The sequence below is a fragment of the Scyliorhinus torazame genome, chromosome 21 (genome assembly GCF_047496885.1).
Source record: "Scyliorhinus torazame isolate Kashiwa2021f chromosome 21, sScyTor2.1, whole genome shotgun sequence".
Lineage (NCBI taxonomy): Eukaryota > Metazoa > Chordata > Chondrichthyes > Carcharhiniformes > Scyliorhinidae > Scyliorhinus > Scyliorhinus torazame.
The window spans coordinates 84,581,386-84,604,753 of record NC_092727.1 but is presented as its reverse complement, the minus strand read 5'-3'; the positions used below and the strand labels follow the sequence as shown (position 1 = coordinate 84,604,753).

The 23,368-nt window shown below is 44.7% G+C and overlaps 1 protein-coding gene across 1 annotated transcript in view; it reads right to left on the bottom strand.

The window, feature by feature from the left end:
* map3k14a (mitogen-activated protein kinase kinase kinase 14a) overlaps positions 1-22,961 on the bottom strand; it is a 72,486-nt gene extending 49,525 nt beyond the window's left edge. The window contains exon 1 of the mRNA XM_072487002.1: positions 22,752-22,961. The gene's annotated coding sequence lies outside the window, so the exon portion shown is untranslated. The remainder of the gene's footprint in view (positions 1-22,751) is intronic.
* Positions 22,962-23,368: the final 407 nt, after the last annotated feature.

Here is a 23,368-nt window from a genome sequence, read left to right as displayed (position 1 = left end):
CTGGGTCCCTGGTGCTGGCAGCAATGCTAACCACTATGCCACCATGCCACCCCAATATGGTGTGGATGCTTGGCATGCCAGCTGGCAAAGTAGCCAGAATACCCAACTTACCAAAGCAAATCTTTTATGGAGAACTTCCGTCTGGGGTGTGCTCTCATGACCGTCAAAGGAAGTGTTAGAAGGTAGTCGGGAAAGAGTTCAACTAGGAATTTTGATAACGACTTGAGTCCTGGGAGAGGTTTGCCCATGATCGCTGCACATGGCACTGCCAAATAAAAAGGGCACTGCCTCCTTCAAAAGCAAGTGCATTTCAGAGGCTGAGAGGAAACGCAGGAAGAGGAAATCCCGAGCCAGCATCTCATGCAAAACTCAGTCTGCGGAATCCATGTGCAGGTTGGTCTTAGGGTGATAGCAAGTCAGCAGCCCCTTTATATCTCTCCTGATTTTAATTTCCATTGAAGTTAATGGATGCTCAAAGGCCCAGAGAGAGGAGCTTGGTACAGCAGCAAGTTCAGAAGGTAGGTGGGCAATGTTACTGTTTCGCACAAGCAAGTGAATTTTGGAGCCTATAGGAGCTTTCCCCAATACCAGTCTAAAGGCCCAGATCCAGTGACCAGCTCTGTATCGGTCCTCCAGATCTGTTTAAACCGCACATGGCCTACCCTGGGGCAGGCCTGGGGGAGCCATGTTATTGGAGGCCTCCCACCACACTGGGTGCAACTCAGTTTGGGAAGGTGGCACACATTGTAGATACACTGTACCGAGCCTACCAACTGCCCTGTGAGGAGGGAGGTTATTTTATTTAATCATGTCTTTTGCAATAACTTAATTACCAGATCTATTTTTAGCTCCTATTCCTGAAATCCATCCTGCTAGTTCAATTATGCAATGTCTTTATATCAGATAATTTTGGCATCTAAATTTCCCCGCCTTTACTGACCAGCTACCTTGGAACACTGAGACACAGGCTGCTTTGTACGAGTTTCCTTTACTTGCAACATATAGTGGCTACGCTTCAAAAGTAATTCATTGGCTGTGAACTGTTTGGGGTTTCCGGAGGTTGAGAAGGGCGCTCTTCACGTGCAAATGTTTCCCTTATTAATGTATTTCTGAACTCCATTGCAACAATGTCACAAATACAGAGGAAAGAGGTCAAACGAAAAATGCAGCGCAGCATGCTGAGGGCCACCGATAAAGGGGAGGTAGGCTACAAGTGGCCCCTCTGCCCAAGGATTTACTAATAGAATTGCAAATGAGGTTGGATGAATGGCCTGGGCAAGCTACAAGCTACCATGATACCTACCCGTCTACTGGCAATGGGGTTCCATTTCCCCATGCAGCACACTGATAGAATGGGAAGCTTGACCTGAAGGCAGATGGAGGAAGACCCGGGCAAGAGGTTTAACACAGTGAAAACCATGCGGTACCCGCGAGGGAATTGACGCGTATTGTCTGTTTACCAGCATTTTGCATCAGTTCAAACATCCTGCCTCTCTCTTTCACTCTCTTCCCCTCCCTCACTCTGTCCACCTACACAGCAAAGGAAGTCGCCAACTGGTTGCTCTGACAGCTGCTCTTAGTCAGCACATTCATCACTTTCAGGGCCTACTTTTGGACAATGCAGGAGATTGGCATGTGCCAACTACAAGAGCAGCAATTACAGTAAGCTGTGACCATTTCACTGTGTCTGGACCCATCCTTTGTTTCTCTACCAGTCCCATGACCACCACCTTCCCTTTTGTCATTTAGTCACTCCTACCCTCAACAAATCATGGACCTGTCTTTCTTTCTTCCTCGCTGACCACACTCCCCACCCCCACCTTTTTCCTATTCTATACTTGTTTATAATCTATAATATTTCGACCATCTTCTAGTTCCCAGGAGTGATAACTTGGTAGCAATGCACCCCAGAGGCGTAGGATCGCTATGAAACCCAGGCCAAAGGTGACTGAAGGTGGCATGGGATCACAAGGAGGGGGTCACTCGTTAGGGGAGGACAGTGAGGTCAGAAGAAAAAGTAGAGGAATGACTCTCACCCAACTCGCCCTTTCCGATGCTGCATCTCTCGATCAGGCGTTGAATGCCTTATAAGGTGGAATCTCCCTCCCCCTGGGAGCCCGTAAGCAAAACCAACAAGGGTTTTCTTTTCAAGATTCATGCATGGCAAACTCCCTGTGTGAATACCACCAGCGGTGGGACAATTGGCCTCTTAAGGTTCTCAATTGGCGGTGGAATGGGAGGGCTGTCCATGAATGGGCAGCACGATAGCACAAGTGGATAGCACTGTGGCTTCACAGCGCCAGGTCCCAGGTTCGATTCCCCGCTGGGTCACGTCTGCAAGGAGTCTGCACGTTCTCCCCGTGTGTGCTTGGGTTTCCTCCGGGTACTCCGGTTTCCTCTCACAGTCCAAAGAAGTGCAGGTTAGGTGGATTGGCCATGCTATATTGCCCTTAGTGTCCAAAAAAGGTTAGGAGGGGTTATTGGGTTACTGGGATAGGGTGGAAGTGAGGGCTTAATGTAGGTCGGTGCAGACTCGATGGGCCGAATGGCCTCCTTCTGCACTGTATGTTCTATGTGTATCTCTATGAATCATCTGCCTGGAGCGTTTAAGGTGTTAAGATGACAGCGGTAGGAAGGCAGCAAGGTCCCGACCCCACACCAGCTAGCCTGATTAAATACCCCCTACCCTCAAAATTGCTTTGGAGAACGGGCCTGGGGGTGCATTACATTCCACCCATTAACATAATTTCTCATTCCACAGCTGCTGTCTGATCTGCTGAGTATTTTCAGTATTATCACTCCCACAAGGACCACAGGGATCCCTCCCGTAGGACTCGTAAAGTACGAACTTCCAGATAGAGGGCGAAGGCCACCCAGCTGGAGCTTGTTACAAATGAACATAAAAGCCAGCCCAAAGCAGGGATCTGGTGTGGTTAGTTGTCCTGTATATAGTTAAATAAACACTTCTCTTACCTCTGGCTTCCTCAAGTTACTAAATCCAGCATTTTTTGTTTTTATTTTGGAAAGGTGAATCACATCACCAATAAATGCTTTCAAAAAAGGTTATATTTCAATTCATAACCACTACTGTGAAAGATGAGCTTCTAGTTCAATTTGCAAACCAGCATTGCATTTGCTTGCCCCACCCAAATAGTTAGAATCTCAATGTACACTCCTGAAATTAATGCTATCACCCTGAGCAAGTACACTCAAATTTCCTCCTATTTTCCTGGCATACATTACATCTGTTCTTACAGTCTTAAGCATTCTTGTAAATTGAGTGTCTTTAACAGTCCTGTTGGGAATGTTGGGCATATCCTAACGTGATGTGTTTCCGCCTCTCTGTAGTAAGTGCGTCTTTTTACTATATCACAATACAGTTTGATTGGTAGGAGAACCAGCATTTTAATGCACTTTTTAAAAACAATGCAAAGTCAAACACACAGAAATCAAAAGGTCAGGCTGAGAGGTGGGAAGATCTGCTGTAATACATTTGATAAAGAATACATTATACGGAAAATTAATGTAGATTTCCCTTCTTTATTGGATGCTGGACTTCCTGAAATCCTCTCAGAAAATCCTGGACCAATGGTTAATTAGTTTGTAGTTTCTAATTCCAATTCTCTTCCCGTACCTAGTGATGCACTAAGGCAGATTTTCGGCTGTTTCCATAGCTGATTATTCCTGGAACCGGTCGCTAGTCTATCGCTGGGGGCTTACAGCTGACAGAAGCCATCCCACTCAAGCGTGACTGATTAGGGGCTGGATTCTCTGGTCCCCCAGCCACATGTTTCTTGGCGGCAGGCTGCCCGCTGGTGGTGGGATTCTATCTTCCCGCCATTTGTAAATGGGATTTCTCATAGAAGCCATCACACGCCGTCGGGAACACACGGTGGGGATGCGCTGGCAGCGGGAATAGATAATCCCAACGGCAGGGGAATTTCAGCCCAGGAGTAGCCCCTGCTCTTATCACTAGCCATTGGCGTGTTTGGAAGGATTTGCAGTTGACTCACTCAACCTGTTTGACCCTGTTATAAACGCACCTTCCTTGGCCATCAAGCTGTGGGATGGGTCTCAAACCCGGCGCTTCTGGCTCAGACCAGGGCTGCTACCCACTGCGCCACAAGGCCTCCCGGTTTGCAACTCGTAAGATGCTTTTTGGGACAGTCCTGGGTCACGAGAGGCATTTAACTGAATGCCAGTTCTTCCTTGTAACTATCGGTGCCAACGTCATCACTGCAAGGAGAGGCAGCATTCTTATTTGCCCTGTTGTTGAACAGGTTAATGAGCAGACCTGAAAATGAAATACACTGGTGACTATCACTCCCAGCAACGTTAACTTGGAATGTAATTATGTATATAACACAACATGGGAGTTGGGTTTGCTCCAACTAATCTGGGAGGGTTCCAAATACATCCTGGAAATGAAAAAGAAAGATATAAATATTTCTCACAGCAGAAAGAATTGCATTTCTATAGTTCCCATCATGATCTCGGGACATTCCAAATGCTCTCTGGCCAATTAATTTGATGTCTAACTTCTGTATTAATGTTTGAAAAATAAAGTCAAAATTAGACACAACAAGCTTCCCCCAAACAGCAATGTGATAATGGCCAGATAATGTGTTTTTTTTATGCATAGTTGAAATCATAGAATTTACAGTGCAGAAGGAGGCCATTTGGCCCATCGAGTCTGCACCGGCTCTTGGAAAGAGAACCCTATCCAAGGTCAACACGTCCACCCAGTAACCCCACCCAACACTAAGGGCAATTTTGGACACTAAGGGCAATTTATCATGGCCAATCCACCTAACCTGCACATCTTTGGACTGTGGGAGGAAACCGGAGCACCCGGAGGAAACCCACGCACACACGGGGAGAATGTGCAGACTCCGCACAGACAGCGACCCAAGCCGGAATCGAACCTGGGACCCTGGAGCTGTGAAGCAATTGTGCTATCCACAATGCTACCGTGCTGCCCTAAATTGCAATTGGGTAGGACACGAAGGTGATCTTTTTTAGTGCCTACAAAGGGACTTGAACCCACAAATTAATGACACACAAACAAGTAGACTACTCCCCATGGCTTGAATTTTCATCACCGAGGTGGGTTTGGGGAGTTGGAAAAATTCCCAACATGGTCAGCCCGCTTAAGGAGAAAATTCCCTCAAAGGCGGGATGATCATTGCCGGAGGTATGGATGCGGGCTGGAGTTGGGACAGCCAACCCATGGAAGAGGTAGGATGCAGCCACCGGGACTGCTGGGTGCAGAGGCGAGCTGCTTTAATGGCCCACTGGCGGATATCATCCCAGTTAAAATATAAGAAAGGCCTTCCAGCCCTCACCCCATATCACCACAGCCCCCAAACACTCCCCGTACAACCTCATGCCCTCCACTGACCCCCTATGGCTCGCCATCTGCTAAGCTATGCCCCCACAAACGCCGATGGCCCCACATGCACTCTATTCCAAGCTATGTCCCCCACCCATTGCCATTGCTCTTCATGCCCACTATGCCAAGCTATGGCACACCACCCAATCCCCATGACCCCTCATGTGCCTATGCAAAATTATGGCACTTCCATGCCCATCAGCAAGCCCTTGTATGAGCTCTCAGCCAAGTCTCATTAAGAATGCTTGGCTGCGAACCCAGATGTCCATTGCTCTTGTTAACACAGTTGCACCCAAAGGAAAATGTTGCTTCATTGAAAACTCTGGCTCTCTGAACTTTGCTGTAAAATTCACAATGTTTATTTATACAAGGTTAAGTGGTTTCAGGGGGCTTGTGGTTTCTGTTATTGATACTTTAAAAGGGTGTACTAATTGATGTTTTTAATGCCTTTTAGTGAAATTACTTGTTTAATATGGTGGAAAGTATTGAATGAATGACTTTTTAAAGCTATTTTTAAACACAAAGTACTATCACCATTGGGTTCATTGGTTCTATACAGTATATAGTGGGTCAATAGATATGGAAGTGCCGCAGCTTGACATAGGAGCAGAGGGGCATAGGGATTATTTGGGCCACACACCTTTGCATGGGGGGGGGGGGGCATGAAGGTGTTGGAAGGGCGTAGCTTAGCATAGGGGTATGAGGTGCCATGGAGGTCGATGGAGTGCCATCACTTGGCATAGGAGGTATGAGGGGCCACGGGGATGGATGAAGAGCCATAGCTGGGCATATGGAGTATGAGGAAGACCTTTTAAACTCACTTTGTAAAGACCCCCTCATGCAGACCAGGGTTCAGAATTCCTCTGTGGTACCGTGAATCGCAACACTTTAACAACATGGCACGGCTCCATGAAAATTGAAGAGGAGTACGACATGCCTATCACCGCGACGGAGCCAGCCAGGTACCCGGTGCGGAGAGGGGCAGGGAGGGAGGAGGGCCTCTTCATGACCCTGCTCCTGAGCCTGGCCCCAGTTGCCATAAACAGGTCGAGGCAGCGGAATAATTGGGGAGGGTTCGTGGCAGAAAGAGCATCTGGCTGTAAAACCACCTGCCAAATCCAAAAATGATGGCTGATATGAACCAGCATTGTGGCGACCCCATCGGCTCCATGGGAAGAGCCAAAAACAGAACCAACATCTCTAAGTATTCACATGGCACTCAATTTTAAAGAAGCAAAAAAAATACTGCTACGGTATAAAACAAGCAAACCATTGTTTTATCACTGTCCCCTTGAGCTATTTACCTTCCTGGTGGTTATGTTACCTAACAGCAATTGAAATGAACCCGATTTTTAAAAAATAAGCTAAGAAATAAAAAGGACTGTAATGGGGTTAGAAAGCACTGAGCTGTGTCCCGAGGTGACTGAGCGTTTTGTGGTCCCCAGTGTGTTTAGAGCAGCTTGTGTTGCAGAAATGGTCCTAATTTCCCTAAGGGCCAGTGCAGACTCGATGGGCTGAATGGCCTCCTTCTGCACAGTAAATTCTATGATACTCTATGATCTCCAGCACAGTTTTGGTCAGTGCTTGACCTGCAAAAATATTGCCGCTTCCACCACTTTCACAGGGGCCCTAAATTAGAACAGAAGCCTGGTTACCCAAATAATCAGCAGTGATGCCGTGTTGTGGGTGTAGAGTGCAATGGCTGCCAGTCATTCTGGTATTTTTTCAGGGTTACTGGGGAATCGACCCTCCTGAATTACATTCAATATCCTTTTCAGTGGCAGTTGCTGGCAAGCAAAATAAATGGGGTTATCTGCAAGGTGTGTCACCGAAGACATCGATACTGGATTAACTTTGCTATTTATGTCATATGCTTCTTATCTGGGCCTCAACATTCTGTGCACGTCACTGCCTGCAGCTGTACACCTTCACTATTAGATTGCACTATCTACACTGACAGCGTCTTTGATGTCTTTTGGGGGGGAAATTCACTTTGGGGCAGAAGTTAATGAGGGGTGACTTTACAACAAACGGCTCGGGTGAGTCAATAGATCGGCTGCTGGAGGCAGCAGGAGGCCACACTAATTTTAAATGTCAGGCCTTAATTTAAGTGCTTTCAGTCCATATCTTTTTAATCCATTCATGGGATTTGGCTGTTCCTAGCTAGGCCAGCATTTATTGCGAATCCCCAGTTGCCCACGAGATGGTGGTGATCTGCTGCAGTCTATGTGGTGCAGGTAATAATAATAATATTTTATTGTCACAAGTATGAAGTTACTGTGAAAACACCCACTCGCCACATTCCGGCGCCTGGTCGGGTAAGTTGGTACGGGAACTGAACCCGCGCTGCTGGCCTTGTTCTGCATCACAAACCAGCTGTCTAGCCCACTGAGCTAAACCAGCCTTGGTACACCCATTGTACTGTTAGGGAGGGAGTATCACAATTCTGACGTAACAACAGTGAAGAGTTTGGCTGGAAGTCTACAATAGGTAAGGCTTTGACTTTCCTTTTGGGTCTTGTCCTGCTTCTCCTGGCCCCACCAAGATAACACATCAAACTCAACAGGACAGCCATACATTACTTTTTAGTTAGTTGCAAAGCTAAATCCCTCGCTCAAGAGTGCATTCTTCTACTGAGCTAGTCAGGAAGGCTCATTTTCTGATTTCCTTTGAAACAGCGTTTCTATTTTCATGATTTTTTTTCCCCGATGAGGCTGGGCTTTTATTTTGTTTTGATAATGTCATCTTTCAGGTGAGAAGACACACTTCCATCTTCCTTCTTGAATGGATGTCAGAGAGATCCAAAGTGGCAATATCACTAAAACAGATTTTGTGTGTTTTTTATATCATATTGTTGTTTGTAGGATTTTGTTTTGCCCAATTTGATTCCATGTTCTCAGCACTATAGTGACGATACTGCAAAAGTACTTCAGTAAGATACAGCGGGGTATGCTAAGGTCATGAAAAGAGTCTTTCTTTCATTTTGTTTCCCATTATTAGTCATATTAGTCAAATACAGTCAAAAGGAAAAAATATAGGGCCAAAGCTTTTTGTATCTACAACCCTGTACATGTACAAAAATAAGGGGCGACATTCTCCGACCCCCCGCCGGGATGGGCCGAAGTCCCGTCGATAAATTGCCTGTCCCGCCGGCGTAAATTAAATCACCTACCTTACCGGCGGGACAAGGCGGCGTGGGCGGGCTCCGGGGTCCTGGGGGGGGGGGGCGCGGGGCGATCTGACCCCGGGGGGGTGCCCCCACGGTGGCCTGGCCCGCGATCGGGGCCCACCGATCCGCGGGTGGGCCTGTGCCGTCGGGGGCACTCTTTCCCTTCCGCCTCCGCCACGGTCTCCACCATGGCGGAGGTGGAAGAGACTCCCTCCACTGCGCATGCGTGGGAAACTGTCAGCGGCCGCTGACGCTCCCGCGTATGCGCCGCCCGGAGATGTCATTTCCGCGCCAGCTGGCGGGGCAACAAAGGCCGTTTCCGCCAGCTGGCGGGGCAACAAAGGCCGTTTCCGCCAGCTGTCGGGGCGGAAATTCCTCTGGCGTCAGCCTAGCCCCTCAATGTTGGGGCTCGGCCCCCAAAGATGCGGAGCATTCCGCACCTTTGGGGCGGCGCGATGCCCCTCTGATTGGCGCCGTTTTGGGCGCCAGTCGGCGGACATCGCGCCGTTTCCGGAGAATTCCGCCCAAGGAGTTACTTCCAAAAAGTATGATGCAACTCATTAGGGGAGGATTAGGGTTGCAGAAATATGGAGGGATATGTTTAACCACAGAAAATGGTTCAATTCCAACAGTCTCTGAATGGGATACGGCATGGAAAAGAAAATAAATTTTTCAGAACATTATTGCAAACCTGGGACCTTTTCAAGAGGTTAAATCAAATGTGTGTGAAAAAAAATGACCAGCCATGGTAAAACCATTTGTATTGTAAAAACAATATTGATGGAGCCACAAGTGCAATGTACACAAAGCCCTGGATTACCTCTTCTGCCTCACCACCCCTTCCACCCACACACATCTAAGGGTGAGATGCTGGACTGTGTAAAATATACAAATTTTCCCTCTTTTATTAAAAACAAAGAGGCCTGTGTCTCAGTTCAGCTGCTGATGAAACCTTTTAGAACATAGAAAAATACAGCACAGAACAGGCCCTTCGGCCCACGATGTTGTGCCGAACATTTGTCCTAGATTAAGAACAAATTAATCTCCACCCCATCATTCTACCGTAATCCATGTACCTATCCAATAGCCGCTTGAAGGTCCCTAATGTTTCCGACTCAACTACTTCCACAGGCAGTGCATTCCATGCCCCCACTACTCTCTGGGTAAAGAACCTACCTCTGACATCACCCCTATATCTTCCACCATTCACCTTAAATTTATGTCCCCTTGTAATGGTTTGTTCCACCCGGGAAAAAGTCTCTGACTGTCTACTCTATCTATTCCCCTGATCATCTTATAAACCTCTATCAAGTCACCCCTCATCCTTCTCCGTTCTAATGAGAAAAGGCCTAGCACCCTCAACCTTTCCTCGTAAGACCTATTCTCCATTCCAGGCAACATCCTGGTAAATCTCCTTTGCACCTTTTCCAAAGCTTCCACATCCTTCCTAAAATGAGGCGACCAGAACTGCACACAGTACTCCAAATGTGGCCTTACCAAGGTTTTGTACAGCTGCATCATCACCCCACGGCTCTTAAATTCAATCCCTCTGCTAATGAACGCTAGCACACCGTAGGCCTTCTTCACATCTCTATCCTTTTGAGTGGCCACTTTTGTTACCTATAGACTTGACAATTCTAATGCACTCCTGACTGGTCTCCGACTTTCCACCCTCTGTCAATTTATGGTCATCCAAAACTCTGCTTCCTGTGCCTGAACTCGCAGCAAGTCCCATTTCCCTATCACCCACAGTGTTCGTTCACCTACATCGGCTTCCAGACAAGGAACTTCATGACTTTAAAATTTTCATACTTCAGGTTTTCAAATACTTCCATGATTTCATCCCTCCATATTCTCTGTAATCTCCTCCAGCTTCACAGTAGATACATAGAAATTAGGAGCAGGAGTAGGCCATTTGGCCCTTCGAGCCTGCTCCACCATTTTATATCATTATGGCTGATCCTGTATCTCAATGCCATACTCCTAAGCCCTCCCCATACTCCTTGACACTTTTAGAGTCTAGAAATCTGTCTTTTTCCTTCTTACATATATTCAGTGACTTGGCCTCCACAGCTTTCTGTGGTAGAGAATTCCACAGGTTCACCCCCCTCTGACTGAAGATATTTCTCCTCGTCTCAGCCTAAATGGTTCACCCAGTATCCTGAGACTGTGACCCCTTGTTCGAGAACCCCAGTCCTGTCAGAAATTTGTAATTTCAATTAGATCCCCTCTCATTCTTCTAAATTCCAGTGAATACAGGCCCAGTCGACCCAATCTCTCCCCGTACGACATTCTTGCCAAATCAGGAATCAGTTTGGTGAACCTTCGCTGCACTCTTTCTCTGGCAAGTACATTCTTTCTTAGATAGGAGACCAAAACTGCACATAATACTCCAGGTATGTTCTCATCAAGGCCAACACAACTGCAGTAAGACATCCTTGCTTCTATACTCATGTCCTCTTGCAATGAAGGCCAACATACCATTAGCCTTCCTAACTGCTTGCTGAACCACTTTGCTTGCTTTCAGCGACTTGTATACTAGGGCACCCAGGTCCCTTTGTGTGTCAACATTTCCCAATCTATCACCACTTAAATAATGTTCTGCCATTCTGTTTCTCCGTCAGAGGTGGATAACTTCAGATTTATCCACATTACACTGAATCCGCCATGTATTTGTCCACTCACTCAACTTGTCTACATCACCTTGAAACCTAATCCTCATCCATCACATTCCCATACGTTTTCTGCCGTCAGCAAACTTGGAAATATTACTTTTGGTTCTCTCATCCAAATTATTGATGTAAATTGTGAATAGCTGGGGCCCAGGCACTGATCCTGCGGGACCCCACCAGTCACCACCTGACACTTTGAAAAAGACCCTTTTATTCTGACTAACTTCCTCGTGTCTACTAACTAATTTTCAATCCGTGCCAGTATATTACCCCCAATCCCATGTGCTTTACTTTTACACACTAACCTCTTGTGCTGGGCTTTATCAAAAGCTTTCTGAAAATCCAAATACACCTCATCCACTGGTTCATCCTTATCTATTCTACGAGTTACGTCAGCAAAAAACTCCAGTAGGTTTGTCAAATATGATTTCTCTTTCATAAATCCATGAGTTTGTCGAATCCCGTTGATATTTTCTAACTGTCCGGTTATCGCATCCTTTATAATAGACTCCAGAATTTTTCCTACCACTGATGTTACACAAACCTGTCAGTAATTCCCCGTTTTGGCCCTCCCACCTTTTTCTTTTATAAATTTAGAATATCCAATTCATTTTTTCCAATTAAGGGGCAATTTAGCGTGGCCAGTCCACCTACCCTGCACATCTTTGGGTTGTGGGGGCGAAACCCATGCAGACACGGGGAGAATGGGCAAACTCCACACAGACAGTAACCCAGAGCCAGGATCGAACCTGGGACCTCGGCGTTGTGAGGCAACAGTGCTAATCCACACAGTGCTGCCCCTCTCCCTCCTTTTTCAAATAGCAGGGTAATATTTGCCACCCTCCAAGCTGCTGGGACAGTTCCAGAATCTACAGAAATTTGAAAGATGACAAACATCCATTATTTCCATGGCCACCTCCTTTAGTACTCGAGATGTAGGGCACGATTCAACTAAAAGGGAACAAAGTCCCACAGTGTAGCACCATCGATCACACACGAGGCGAGACGTAAAGAACTTCAATCGAGGCTTTATTGAGCAGACTTGTTCAGACACGTTCCCCAGCAGCTCAGTCACAGAATGCAGCTGCGGGGATTAAACCCAGGTTCTTATACCCCTCCTATCTGGGTGGAGCCTAGTAGGTGGAGGATCCAATCGGGATCCAGCATCTGTCCTCCAATAGCTCCTCGGCATTCCTGGTGTACCGTATTACCCCTAATACATACCACCACACACAGCGAGCACATTTAACTGAGTGTTTCCCGACGCTTGCAACGGCGAGAAAGACAACGCTATAAAGCGCCACTCATGTTAAATATGGGGCGGTCAAGACAACATATAGCCCCATTTTCTACACTGAGGAGCTCCGCTTGCCGGATAGTATAGCAAGGACCCTGACGTGATCCCCAACACCGCACACGGCCCAAAGCACTATGGGAGGATTCATAGAATCATAGAATTTACAGTGCAGAAGGAGGCCATTCGGCCCATCGAGTCTACACCGGCTCTTGGAAAGAGCACCCTACCCAAGCCCACACTCCCACCCTATCCCCATAACCCAGTAACCCCACCCAACACCAAGGGCAATTTTGAACACTAAGGGCAATTTATCATGGCCAATCCACCTAACCTGCACATCTTTGGACTGTGGGAGGAAACCGGAGCACCCGGAGGAAACCCACGCACACACGGGGAGGATGTGCAGACTCCGCACAGACAGTGACCCAAGCTGGAATCGAACCTGGGACCCTGGAGCTGTGAAGCAATTGTGCTATCCACAATGCTACCGTGCTGCCCCACCCCTCAACACCCGCGCAGAGCAACGCCAGTCTGATTGCCAGCACACAAAACAATGCCAGCTTGGCACCTCGGCAGTGCCACCTGGGCACCTTGGCAGTGTTGTTGTGTTGAAGCAATTGTTTTGCCCTTTTGTGTAAGATGGCCATGATTACATTAGTGTGAGTTGACTGCACAGCTGAGGAAGCAACTCATAACACACAGTCAGTGGGCGTCCAACACCACAGGGTTAGAAAACAGCACAGGATGAGTATCAGTGCAGGTATAAATTTACAGGAACATAATTGAGATATTCTGACACGGAGACATGCAGATTACCGGAAGAGTTAAAAAAAAAACACAATGTTATCCTGGCACTTAATGATTACGTTTAAATGGACAGTTTTATTTTTTTTAAACAAAGGTCGGTGTTTTGTGTTTGTCCATGAGCGGTGGGGACACAAGAGAGGGAAATGCAGAGAGAAATTAAAGAAATGAAAGCCAAAAAAGTAGAAAGCAAAAGTGGAAGGCAGTGGAAAGAAGGGCTAGCAGCAAATAGGACCAGAGTACCAAACAAAATGCATACAAATGTACAAAAAAGGTCAAACAGCATTGTATCTGAATGCACGGATCATTTGCAATAAGGGGTGGGGTTTACTAAGCAACCCGCTGAGTGTTTTTCAGCGGCGGAGGCAGGCCGCCAGTAGGATCTTCTAGTCCCACCATGGTCAATGGGATTTCCCGTTGAATGCACCGATCGTCATCAGGAATCCCGAGGTGAGGGTGCGCTGTCGTTGGCACCAGAGGATTCCACCGGCCCGAATAGCTCACCAAGATAGATGAACTAACAGCGTAAATTGGTATACACGGGTGTGATAAGATTGCATTTACATAGAAATCGCTGTAGGGTGACCAAGGGTACTCGATGTTCAGGAAAGACAGGCAAAACGGAAAAGAAGGGGGTGGCATTGTTAGTTAAGGATGAAGTCAGTGCAACATAGAGAAAGAGGATATTGGCTCAGTAAATCTAGATGTAGAATTCTGGGTGGAGCTAAGAAGCAACAAGGGTGGAAAATATTAGTGGGAGTTTTCTATAGTTCTCCTAACAGTGGTGGTAAGGTGTAGGGAGATGGAAATTAGAGATGCATGTAACCCCAGTATGTTGAAGAACCAACTAGGGAACATGCAACCCTAGATTTGGTATTATGCAATGAGACGGTGTTAATTAATAATCTTTTTGTGTGGGATCCTTTAGGGAACAGTGATCACAACATGATACAATTCTTATTAGGATGGAAAATGAAGAAGTCCGAGCTGAAACTAGGGTTCTAAATCTAAACAAAGGAAGGTATGAGGTGTGAGTTGACTAAGATAGATTGGGGAACTTCATTAATACGCTTGCTGGTGGAAAGGCAATGGTGAATATTTAAGAGACGAATGTATGTATTGCAACATTCATTCCTGGTGCAAAAACATAATATGAAAAGTGGTCCAACCATGGCTAACAAAATAAATTAAAAGATAGTATTAGATCCAAAGTGGAGTCGTATTAGATCCAAAGTGGAGTCATATAAAGTTGCTAGAAAAAGTAGCAAGGCTGAGTATTGGTAACAATTCAAATTCAAAAGAAATCATCACGTATATTGTCCAGGTCGTGAGGAAGCCATGCTGCCTCATCCAATTATCAAGAATTGTTAACTCCCTGGTAAGGAAAATCCAACAGGTTTCTTCATCCAGGATCTAAAAAGATTCTAACCCACTGATTCTGGTGGGTCTTATTAGTGCTAATCCCATCCTTTTATTCTTTCCCTGTTTCTCTGATCTCCTCCGCCTTCTGCCACCAATGCAAACCGTTGTAAAGGTAAAATAATTTTTTTTCAAAACCCTGCACATACCATAAACCTAAAACAAATATGGAAAATAGAACTGATCTTGAAATTTGAAACTGATTAGAAAAGTTAAGTCTTATCTTTCTCTTTGAGATGCTAACAGATTTGCTGTGTATTTTCTCTTTTGAGTTCCCACGCATGTTGGCCTTTCGCTATCATTTCTCCATATTATCAGACTTATCACTTTCTCCTCCACTATTACTTTGCTCAGTCCCACCCGAAACACTACACTAATTCCCCCCATCCCTACAAACTTTCCCTTATCTCAGAGGCATTGTTAAATGCATAAAATTAATTATGATTATAGAATAACATGACAGAAGGATTGAAAAGTGTATTTCAGGACTGCTCTAGTCACTATGTTGATCGTCAGCATGCTATTTCCTGTACATATCAAGATGAGGGATGTTAGTGAAGTGGAACATATTGAGGCATTCAGTGTGCATCAAACATAGAATTTACAGTGCAGAAGAAGGCCATTCGGCCCATTGAGTCTGCACTGGCCCTTGGAAAGTCCACACTTCCACCCTATCCCCGCAACTCACTAAACCCCCCTAACTATTATGGACACCAAGGGCAATTTAGCGTGGCCAATCCACCTAATCTGCACATATTTGGACAGTGGGAGGAAACCGGAGCATCTGGAGGAAACCCACGCAAACAAGGGCTGAACGTGCAGACTCCGAAGTGTCCCAAGCCGGGAATCGAACCTGGAACCGTGGAGCTGTGAAGCAACTGTGCTAACCACTGTGCTACTGTGCCGCATGGTCAGTACAGAAAGGGAACAAGTAGGTGGAGATTGAAACTCTCTACACCAATTTGTTTCAGCCACACCTTCGAACATACCCTCCTGTTCCATCAACCTGATATTTTTCCACACAAACCAAGTGTGATATTGTCAATTATTGCTGAATTAGGGCTTATCTTGTGTTGTAGTGTCATGCCTATAGGAGGGTTAAACCTTCCCCAATTGGATATCCTATCAGTCTGGCCTTGATGGAACACATGGTAATGGGTTGAAAGACCAGTGCCTGACCTAACTTAGCATGCAGTTCACCTTGTGTTCTGTTTGAGCACATTCATGATGTAATGACAATGTAATAGTTTTTCCATTGCTCTTTGTAAGAATAAACGGAGGAAATCCAATCTAGTCCAGTAGAATTGATCGAGTCAGTCCTTGAAACAGTTAAACTGGGGCAGCTAATGTGTGATTCTATGAAATAACCAAATTGGCATTACAGTTAAACATGCTCTGAGATACCAGCAATTGCCACAAGCTCCAGATAGAGTAGACAGTAATATAATGATATCAGTCATTTATAGATTGGCTGTTTCTTTTTTGTTGTCCTACATATAATTCGCAAGCATATACAAAATGAGAAATCAGCCCAATATAACTGCCACTTTAACGCCTTAATCTTGTCAGAATGTTGGAGGTGCAGGATGTTTGCCTACTGTAAACTTACAGTAAGCAGTTTCAGGGACGGCACAGTGATTAGCACTGCTGCCTCACAGATCCAGGGACCCGGGTTCAATTCCAACCTTGGGTGACTGTCTGTGTGGAGTTTGCACTTTCTTCCCATGTCTGTGTGGGTTTCCTCCGGGTGCTCCAGTTACATCCCACAGTCCAAAGTGCAGGTTAGGTGGATTGGCCATGATAAATTTCCCCTTAGTGTCCAACTGGTGTGCAGGTTAGGCGGCGTTATGGGGTTACAGGGATAGGGTGGGGGGTGGGCCTAGGTAGGGTGCTCTTTTAGAGGATCGGTACAGACACGAAGAGCCGAATGGCCTTTTTCTGCACTGTCGGGCTTCTATGATTCTATTACAGTTGTGAAATGGGGAAGGAGCCAAGTATCTGCTTATCCTTTGGTTTATCTACACTCTTGGGGTGGAATTTTACACTGGTAATTTTACAGTCCCACCAAAGCCAATGGACTTTTGAATGGCTCCCCACATTTTAGGACATTGGCCCCTGCCACGGTAATATTCCGCCCACAGGTTTTAATGGAGCCAGCATTTTCTGTCTCTTTGACTGCCAGTAGCCTTTGACGTTGGTTGTGCTCCAACCAGGACAACATATTGAGAGACAGTAATTCCACTGCTGAGAGAGAGAGAGAGAGAGAGAGAGAGAGAGAGAAAGAGAGAAAAACTTTCAATGATAAGTTTATGCTTCAAAATGTACCAGAAGAAATGTAGCTGGTGAGGTTTCAAAACTCAAACTTCTTAAGAGTGAGAATGTGGCATACGGGATGGACGGATTTACATTTTTTGACCGAAAAGGTTTTCTTGTGTCGTCTCTTCAGCCTAGTTGCCGATGATAACATTCTAACACGCTTAGGAGTTCAGCAGAAACTTGGGATTAAGATAATAAACATGCTCAAGCTTCGTTCTTGTGGTCTCATGTGAACCCCACAATGTGATTATTGGAATTACACTCTTCCTATTCACTATTCTCTTTTCGATCGTATTTCAAAAATTACTCATCTTAGCAGGGTTACGTCGTGTAATATTACTCCTTCCGTCCTTCAGGAATGTACAGGACACCCACGCACATGGCCAGCTGCACACAGGGCCCAAAAATATTGCACAACAAAACACTGGTCATTAATTTTTCCCGTTACTTTCAGAGCAACTGACATCGAGCAGATGTTGGAGAAACATCAGACAAGGCACTCTTAAGCCATTACTATTCCAAGGGCAGGGGAACTGCTCTTCTATTGTCAGGCATGAATTATTGCTGCTCGTCATATCTCTCAGCTCTATACATCTGGCCAAGGCTATTGTCTTCTGCTTTGCCAAAGCTGCAACATATCATGGGCAAAATATGTATTATTGAAAATAAACATCCTTCAATGGAATTATCGGATATTTTTCTCCTGCTTTTTCAATCATGGAAATTAATCACACTGCTTACAATCGATCACTTTGCTGTTTTTTTAATCTGAGTTTGGTAAAGGAAGGCTGAATTCATCAAATCTCTCTTCTGGAAACCTGAACTTGCCATTGCAGTTGTACTGCTTTTTTTTTTAAAAAACTCGCTTGCGTGATTCAAATTTCAACTTTTACAGCAACATTTAGGCAACAGCTGCTTTTGAAATGAGTGTAGATGTCTATTAACTACAGACAAGGGTTGGACATTCTGTAAAACTATGTGCACACTGCATGAAATGTGCATACTCTCAAGTTACACTGTAAATCTGGATTCAGGGAGACTATCCCAACTATTCGTAATCCATGTTCACACTGCAAGTGCTTAGCTTTGCTTTGGGCATTGCTGCTGTAGTGTCAATGCAGCTTAAGAATTCTTACAACTGTACTGTATGTAAACACACAGCTGTGATATTTTAATGCAAATAAAGGGTGCTTGACCTACACTGGTGGTACAGTCATCAATCAACGATTACCTCATTAACAGTCAGTCAATCAGAATTAAATCATTTTTTAAAGTTAACTGCAACAAATAGTCTTGAGACCCCTATCATAGCTATTTTGAAAGCTGAGGACTTGTGAAGACCGGGGTTTAGGCGATGCCAAACTTCCAGGATTATCCTGGAGTCTCCAGGAATGAAAGATTAATCTCCCCAGGATATTGTTGTGAGCAACACAGAGGAGAAACTTCATGGGGATTTAAAAAAGGTCATTATTTTTCTCATTCTCTTTGAATGCTTTTTTGTTTACTAATTATTCGAAGTATTGCAGATGGGGAGAATAGGATATTTGACTGGGTAGTGCAGCTGCAAACAAGCAGTCCTGAGATGAAAATCTCCAGATATATGTCCAGAGTTGGCAACCCTTCTAGGTCAGCAATCTCTCTGTGCTCCTCCCTCACCCCAGAGACTGATCAATTTCTACCGTGGGCAGCACGGTAGCACAGTGGTTAGCACAGTTGCTCCACAACTCCAGTGTCCCAGATTCGATTCCCGACTTGGATCACTGACTGTGGGGAGTCGGCATGTTCTCCCCGTGACTGCGTGGGTTTCCTCCGGGTGCTCCGGTTTGCTCCTGGTCCAAAGATGTGCAGGTTAGGTGGATTGGCCATGCTAAATTGCCCTTAGTGTCCAAAAAAGGTTAGGTGGGGTTACGGGGATAAGGTGCAGGCCTGGACTCAAGGAAGGTGCTCTTTCCAAGGGCCGGTGCAGACTCGATGGGCTGAACGGCCTCTTTCTGCACAGTAAATTCTATGAATCCCTCCCTGGCTGTGTCGGTTATGGTGTAAAGTGATATTTGCATGCCACTCCAGCTGACCTACAGTCTAGTCAGAAAGGAGCAATATCAGCTGATTCCTTAATAATTATCTAGCCATAAAATAAAGCAAAACTTAAACATACTCAGATAAAATTATCTTAAAAGTGCAGGTCAAATTAAAATTTTAATAATAATATTGCCTTGACCAATCAGAGTCAAACTGCCTGGTTTGAATTTAAACAAAAGCTTGGCAGTTAACTACATCCCCTATAGCAATTTCTCTGCCAATCAGAGTCCACTTGCCAACCAATCAGCACGCTCTCCTCGTGTAATATAAATTGTTGTTCTTTTTACTATTCATATGGCTTTTCACAGTAACTTCATTGAAGCCTACTTGTGACAATAAGCAATTATTATTATTATTATATTCTTGCAAATTGTCCTGATAAGTTCAAGATGAAAAACTTCAACACCATGTCCCTTTTTTTCAGCAATATTCAATGTTGGACTTGTTCACTATGTAAAAGTATTTACAACTGTATAATTATATTGTGAAGTATTACCAGACAAAATAATGGCAAGTGATATACAGAATATGCATAGTCACCGTCTAAATAATTCTGAATTCCACACCACATGGTAAATACATATGTAAACTGAGCTGTTTGCTTTAAGCTGATTCAAACACTGGAACGAGAATGGCTCAGTCACTTAAATGTAACTTAGACCTGAATTTAGACCCGAAAAAAGTGATCTCTGACTAGCCAAAATGGCTGATCCCCAATTCCCGAAGTCCCTGGACCCAGTTCACAGAGTCAGCTACACATTGAAAAGTGCGGCTGCCTGAAAACGGATACAATTTTCGCTAGTGGAATCTCCAAAACATCACTCATACATAGGCTTTAGACCTTTTGAGGAAAATCTGAATATTTTCTAAACTAGAAATTATGGAGAAGCAAATATAACATCATTATATAGTAATAATCATTATTGTCACAAGTAGGCTTACATTTACACTGCAATGAAGTTACTGTGAAAAGCCCTGTGTCGCCACATTCTGGCGCCTGGTCGAATTCAGAATGTCCAAATTACCTATCAGCACGTCTTTCAGGACTTGTGGGAGGAAACCGGAGCGCCTGGAGTAATCCCACACAGTCACAGGGAGAACGTGCAGACTCCGCACAGTTACCCAAGCCGAGAATCGAACCTGGGACCCTGGCACTGTGAAGCCATAGTGCTAACCACTAAGCTGCCGTGCTACCCACAGTATAGGCTGGTGTGCTAATGCAAACAGTATTCAAAAAAACTAATAATAGTGAGTTGGCCTTTACTTCAAAAAGACTAGAATTGAAAAGGAGAGGAGGCTATGCTTCAATTATACAGAGCCTTGGTCAGGCCTCATCTGGAGCACTAGATTCAGTTCTGCACACCATACTTCAGCAAGTACACACAGTATTGATTTTGGAAGGGGTACAGAGCTGAGCTCCTCATGAAATTGGTTTGGAACCCCTTGCATTTGAAAGGTTGACGGGTGATCTAAGTGAGTCGCTTAAATCTATAAAATAATTTGATAGTGTAGATACACCAGAAGTTATTGCTTCTGGTGGAGAAATGCAGACCAGCAGGGTACAATCTTGAAACTAGAGCTTTGCCATTCGGATTGAAATTAAGAAACCCTTTCTCACACCCAGGGCAGTGGTATTGTGAAATTCTCACTCTCATGTGATTGGATGCTGGGTGAATTGTAATTTTGAAGTAAGAAATCGACAGATTTTTATTCGGTAAGGCTATCAAAGTAAATGGATTTGAGATACAGATTACCAATGCTCTAATTAAATGGTAGAACGGGCTGGAGAGGCTATAGTTTAATCAGACTGGCCTGGGGTCTGCATTCTTAGAGAAGTTTCTGGGTCCTGTGAATTGGAATCATGAACAGTGCCATTATATTATGCTCCAATTGGGAATAACTTGGTTTGTGACTTGAAAAATGATGAACATAATGAAATGTAGTTTTTGACCATCCAAATAAGGCAACATTCAAATATCAGTCAAAGAGCCTTAAGTAACTTCATGTCATTGACCCACAAGGTAAAACATAGGTAAATACAGTGTAATATATCTGCAAAGCTTTACACATTCTTTCAGAAAACATAAACAGTTGTTTGGGGGCTCGGTTAATAGTTGAGACCGTCAATTTGACAGTCTCAAATTCTCATGGATTCAGGGTGTAAGGTGTGAACTGGCATAAATGATCCAATGTGAAGGTGGGAGAGACTTGAATGTCCATCTAGCATCTTTGCGGGCAGGGATTTTTTTTCTTCTCTTCAACTTAATAATTGAACCCTACCCAAACTGTAACGAGAAAGACTATTTTCCAATTCCAAAAGCAAAATACTGCAGACGCTGAAAATCTGAAATAAAACCAGAAGCTGGGGGAAATAATCAGCAGATCAGGTAGCACCCTTGAAGGAAAAAAAAGCTAATGTTTCAAGTCAATGTTGACCCTTCATCCGATGAATGGTTATCATCGACCTGAAACGTGAACTTCTGTTTCTCCCTGCAGATGCTGCCTAACATGCTGCATTTTCTGTTTCTAAATCTTTTATTTTAATTCCACTACCTCCAATGGCTGGATGTCCACTGCCAGCAAATTTAAACTGGTGAATATGGTCACTGTCGGGGGTCTCATGCTAAAATGTCCCAGAATTTTCAAAGTTACCATTTGCACCACTTTTGCAACAATGTGAATTCAAAATTACTTTGCATCAAAGCAAAAGTGGTGGCATAAATTCACCCTACATGAACAATTATGGTAGTCCTGTACATATAATACAAGTAATACTGCACAGCACAGTCAGTTCAGACAGTTGATATTTTATATTGCTATGTATAACGCTATATATCGTTCATACACTTCATATTATTTTACCCAAATGGAATTTTATTGAACTAAATTAACTTTGTTGCATACATTTTGATTATGATTTTATTCTGAATACTATAAAATGACAGGTGAAAATGCAACTACATATGCAGAACAGTTCCCCCCCCCCCCCCAAAAAAAATCCACTATTAATTGCCGCCCCCAATCCCACAACCTCTACCACCCAACCCCACTCCAAGGCCTTGCACTAGATTCTGGGGTGTGGGTGCCAACAGCTGTTGAGCATATTCCAAGTGACATCCAAATTGAGGCATCTACACACACCTCCAGAAAACAATTGCACCTATTCAAAACATGCAAATTCTGTTTGCCAAATGAAGTGTCCACTACAACTAAATGGAGTAATCGAATTAAACAGATGTAACGGTTCGCAGGAAGCTATTTGCACGTTGAATTGAGGAACTGAGGCGGCCTTCAAGTATCTGGCAAAACATGAAGTGTATTAATGTTGCTGAGTTGACTGGTGAAAATAGCAAATGTTGGTGCCAAAACTCACTATGGAACCAAACTAAAGACTGCATTAAAACAAGTGAAGAATCCTGTACAGTTGAAACGATACAAAATGTCCTCGGCGCCGTTTAACAAACTTCCTCTTTTTTTTCAACCGAAGCAGCCATTTTATACATATCTTTTTTTCAAACTCACTAAGGATAGCGCCAAACCCTTTCCCCCAAAACCAATAATAAAATGAGCGGTCCCGCCACAGCCTCCATCCTGAGCACGCACCTGGGATCTCGGGCAGGTGAGAGACCCGGACAAGTCGGTGATGTCTTTATTTTCCTCTCTTTTGCCCCAAATCAAAGGGTGAGAACCGGTGACACGTCTAATCCGCGGCGCCAGCTTCGAGCCGATTAAATACAAAACTGAAACCGAGCCTTTTATTGGGGCTAAAAATATACCTCACCGCATCAGCCCTCAAAAACCCGAGCGTGACCAGTAGCAACTGGCCGACACTTCAAGATGTCCCTGACTTCTGAGACGATTTACCTGACCCGCCCCCTCCCCGACAATATAATTTGTTACAATATCATTGCGTTATTATATCATCCGCGGCGCTCTCAGTTAAATATAAATCATTAATAGAGAATGTCCTAACTGATCGCTCCCTCTGCTGGGAGGCGACAGCATAGTTATTGATCCTGCAAAGACCCGTTGATCTGTGGTCAGAACCTTAAAAAGCTATTTTGTGAAGAAATAACTTGCATTTACAGGGCATCTTTCATCTCTCAGGGTGTCCCAGAAGTAAAGCGCTTTGCCGCCAATGGTTTACCTTTGAGATGTAGTCATTCCCTGTAAGGTAATAATTCTATAATAATAACTGTAATAGTTCCAGGCAGCGCAGA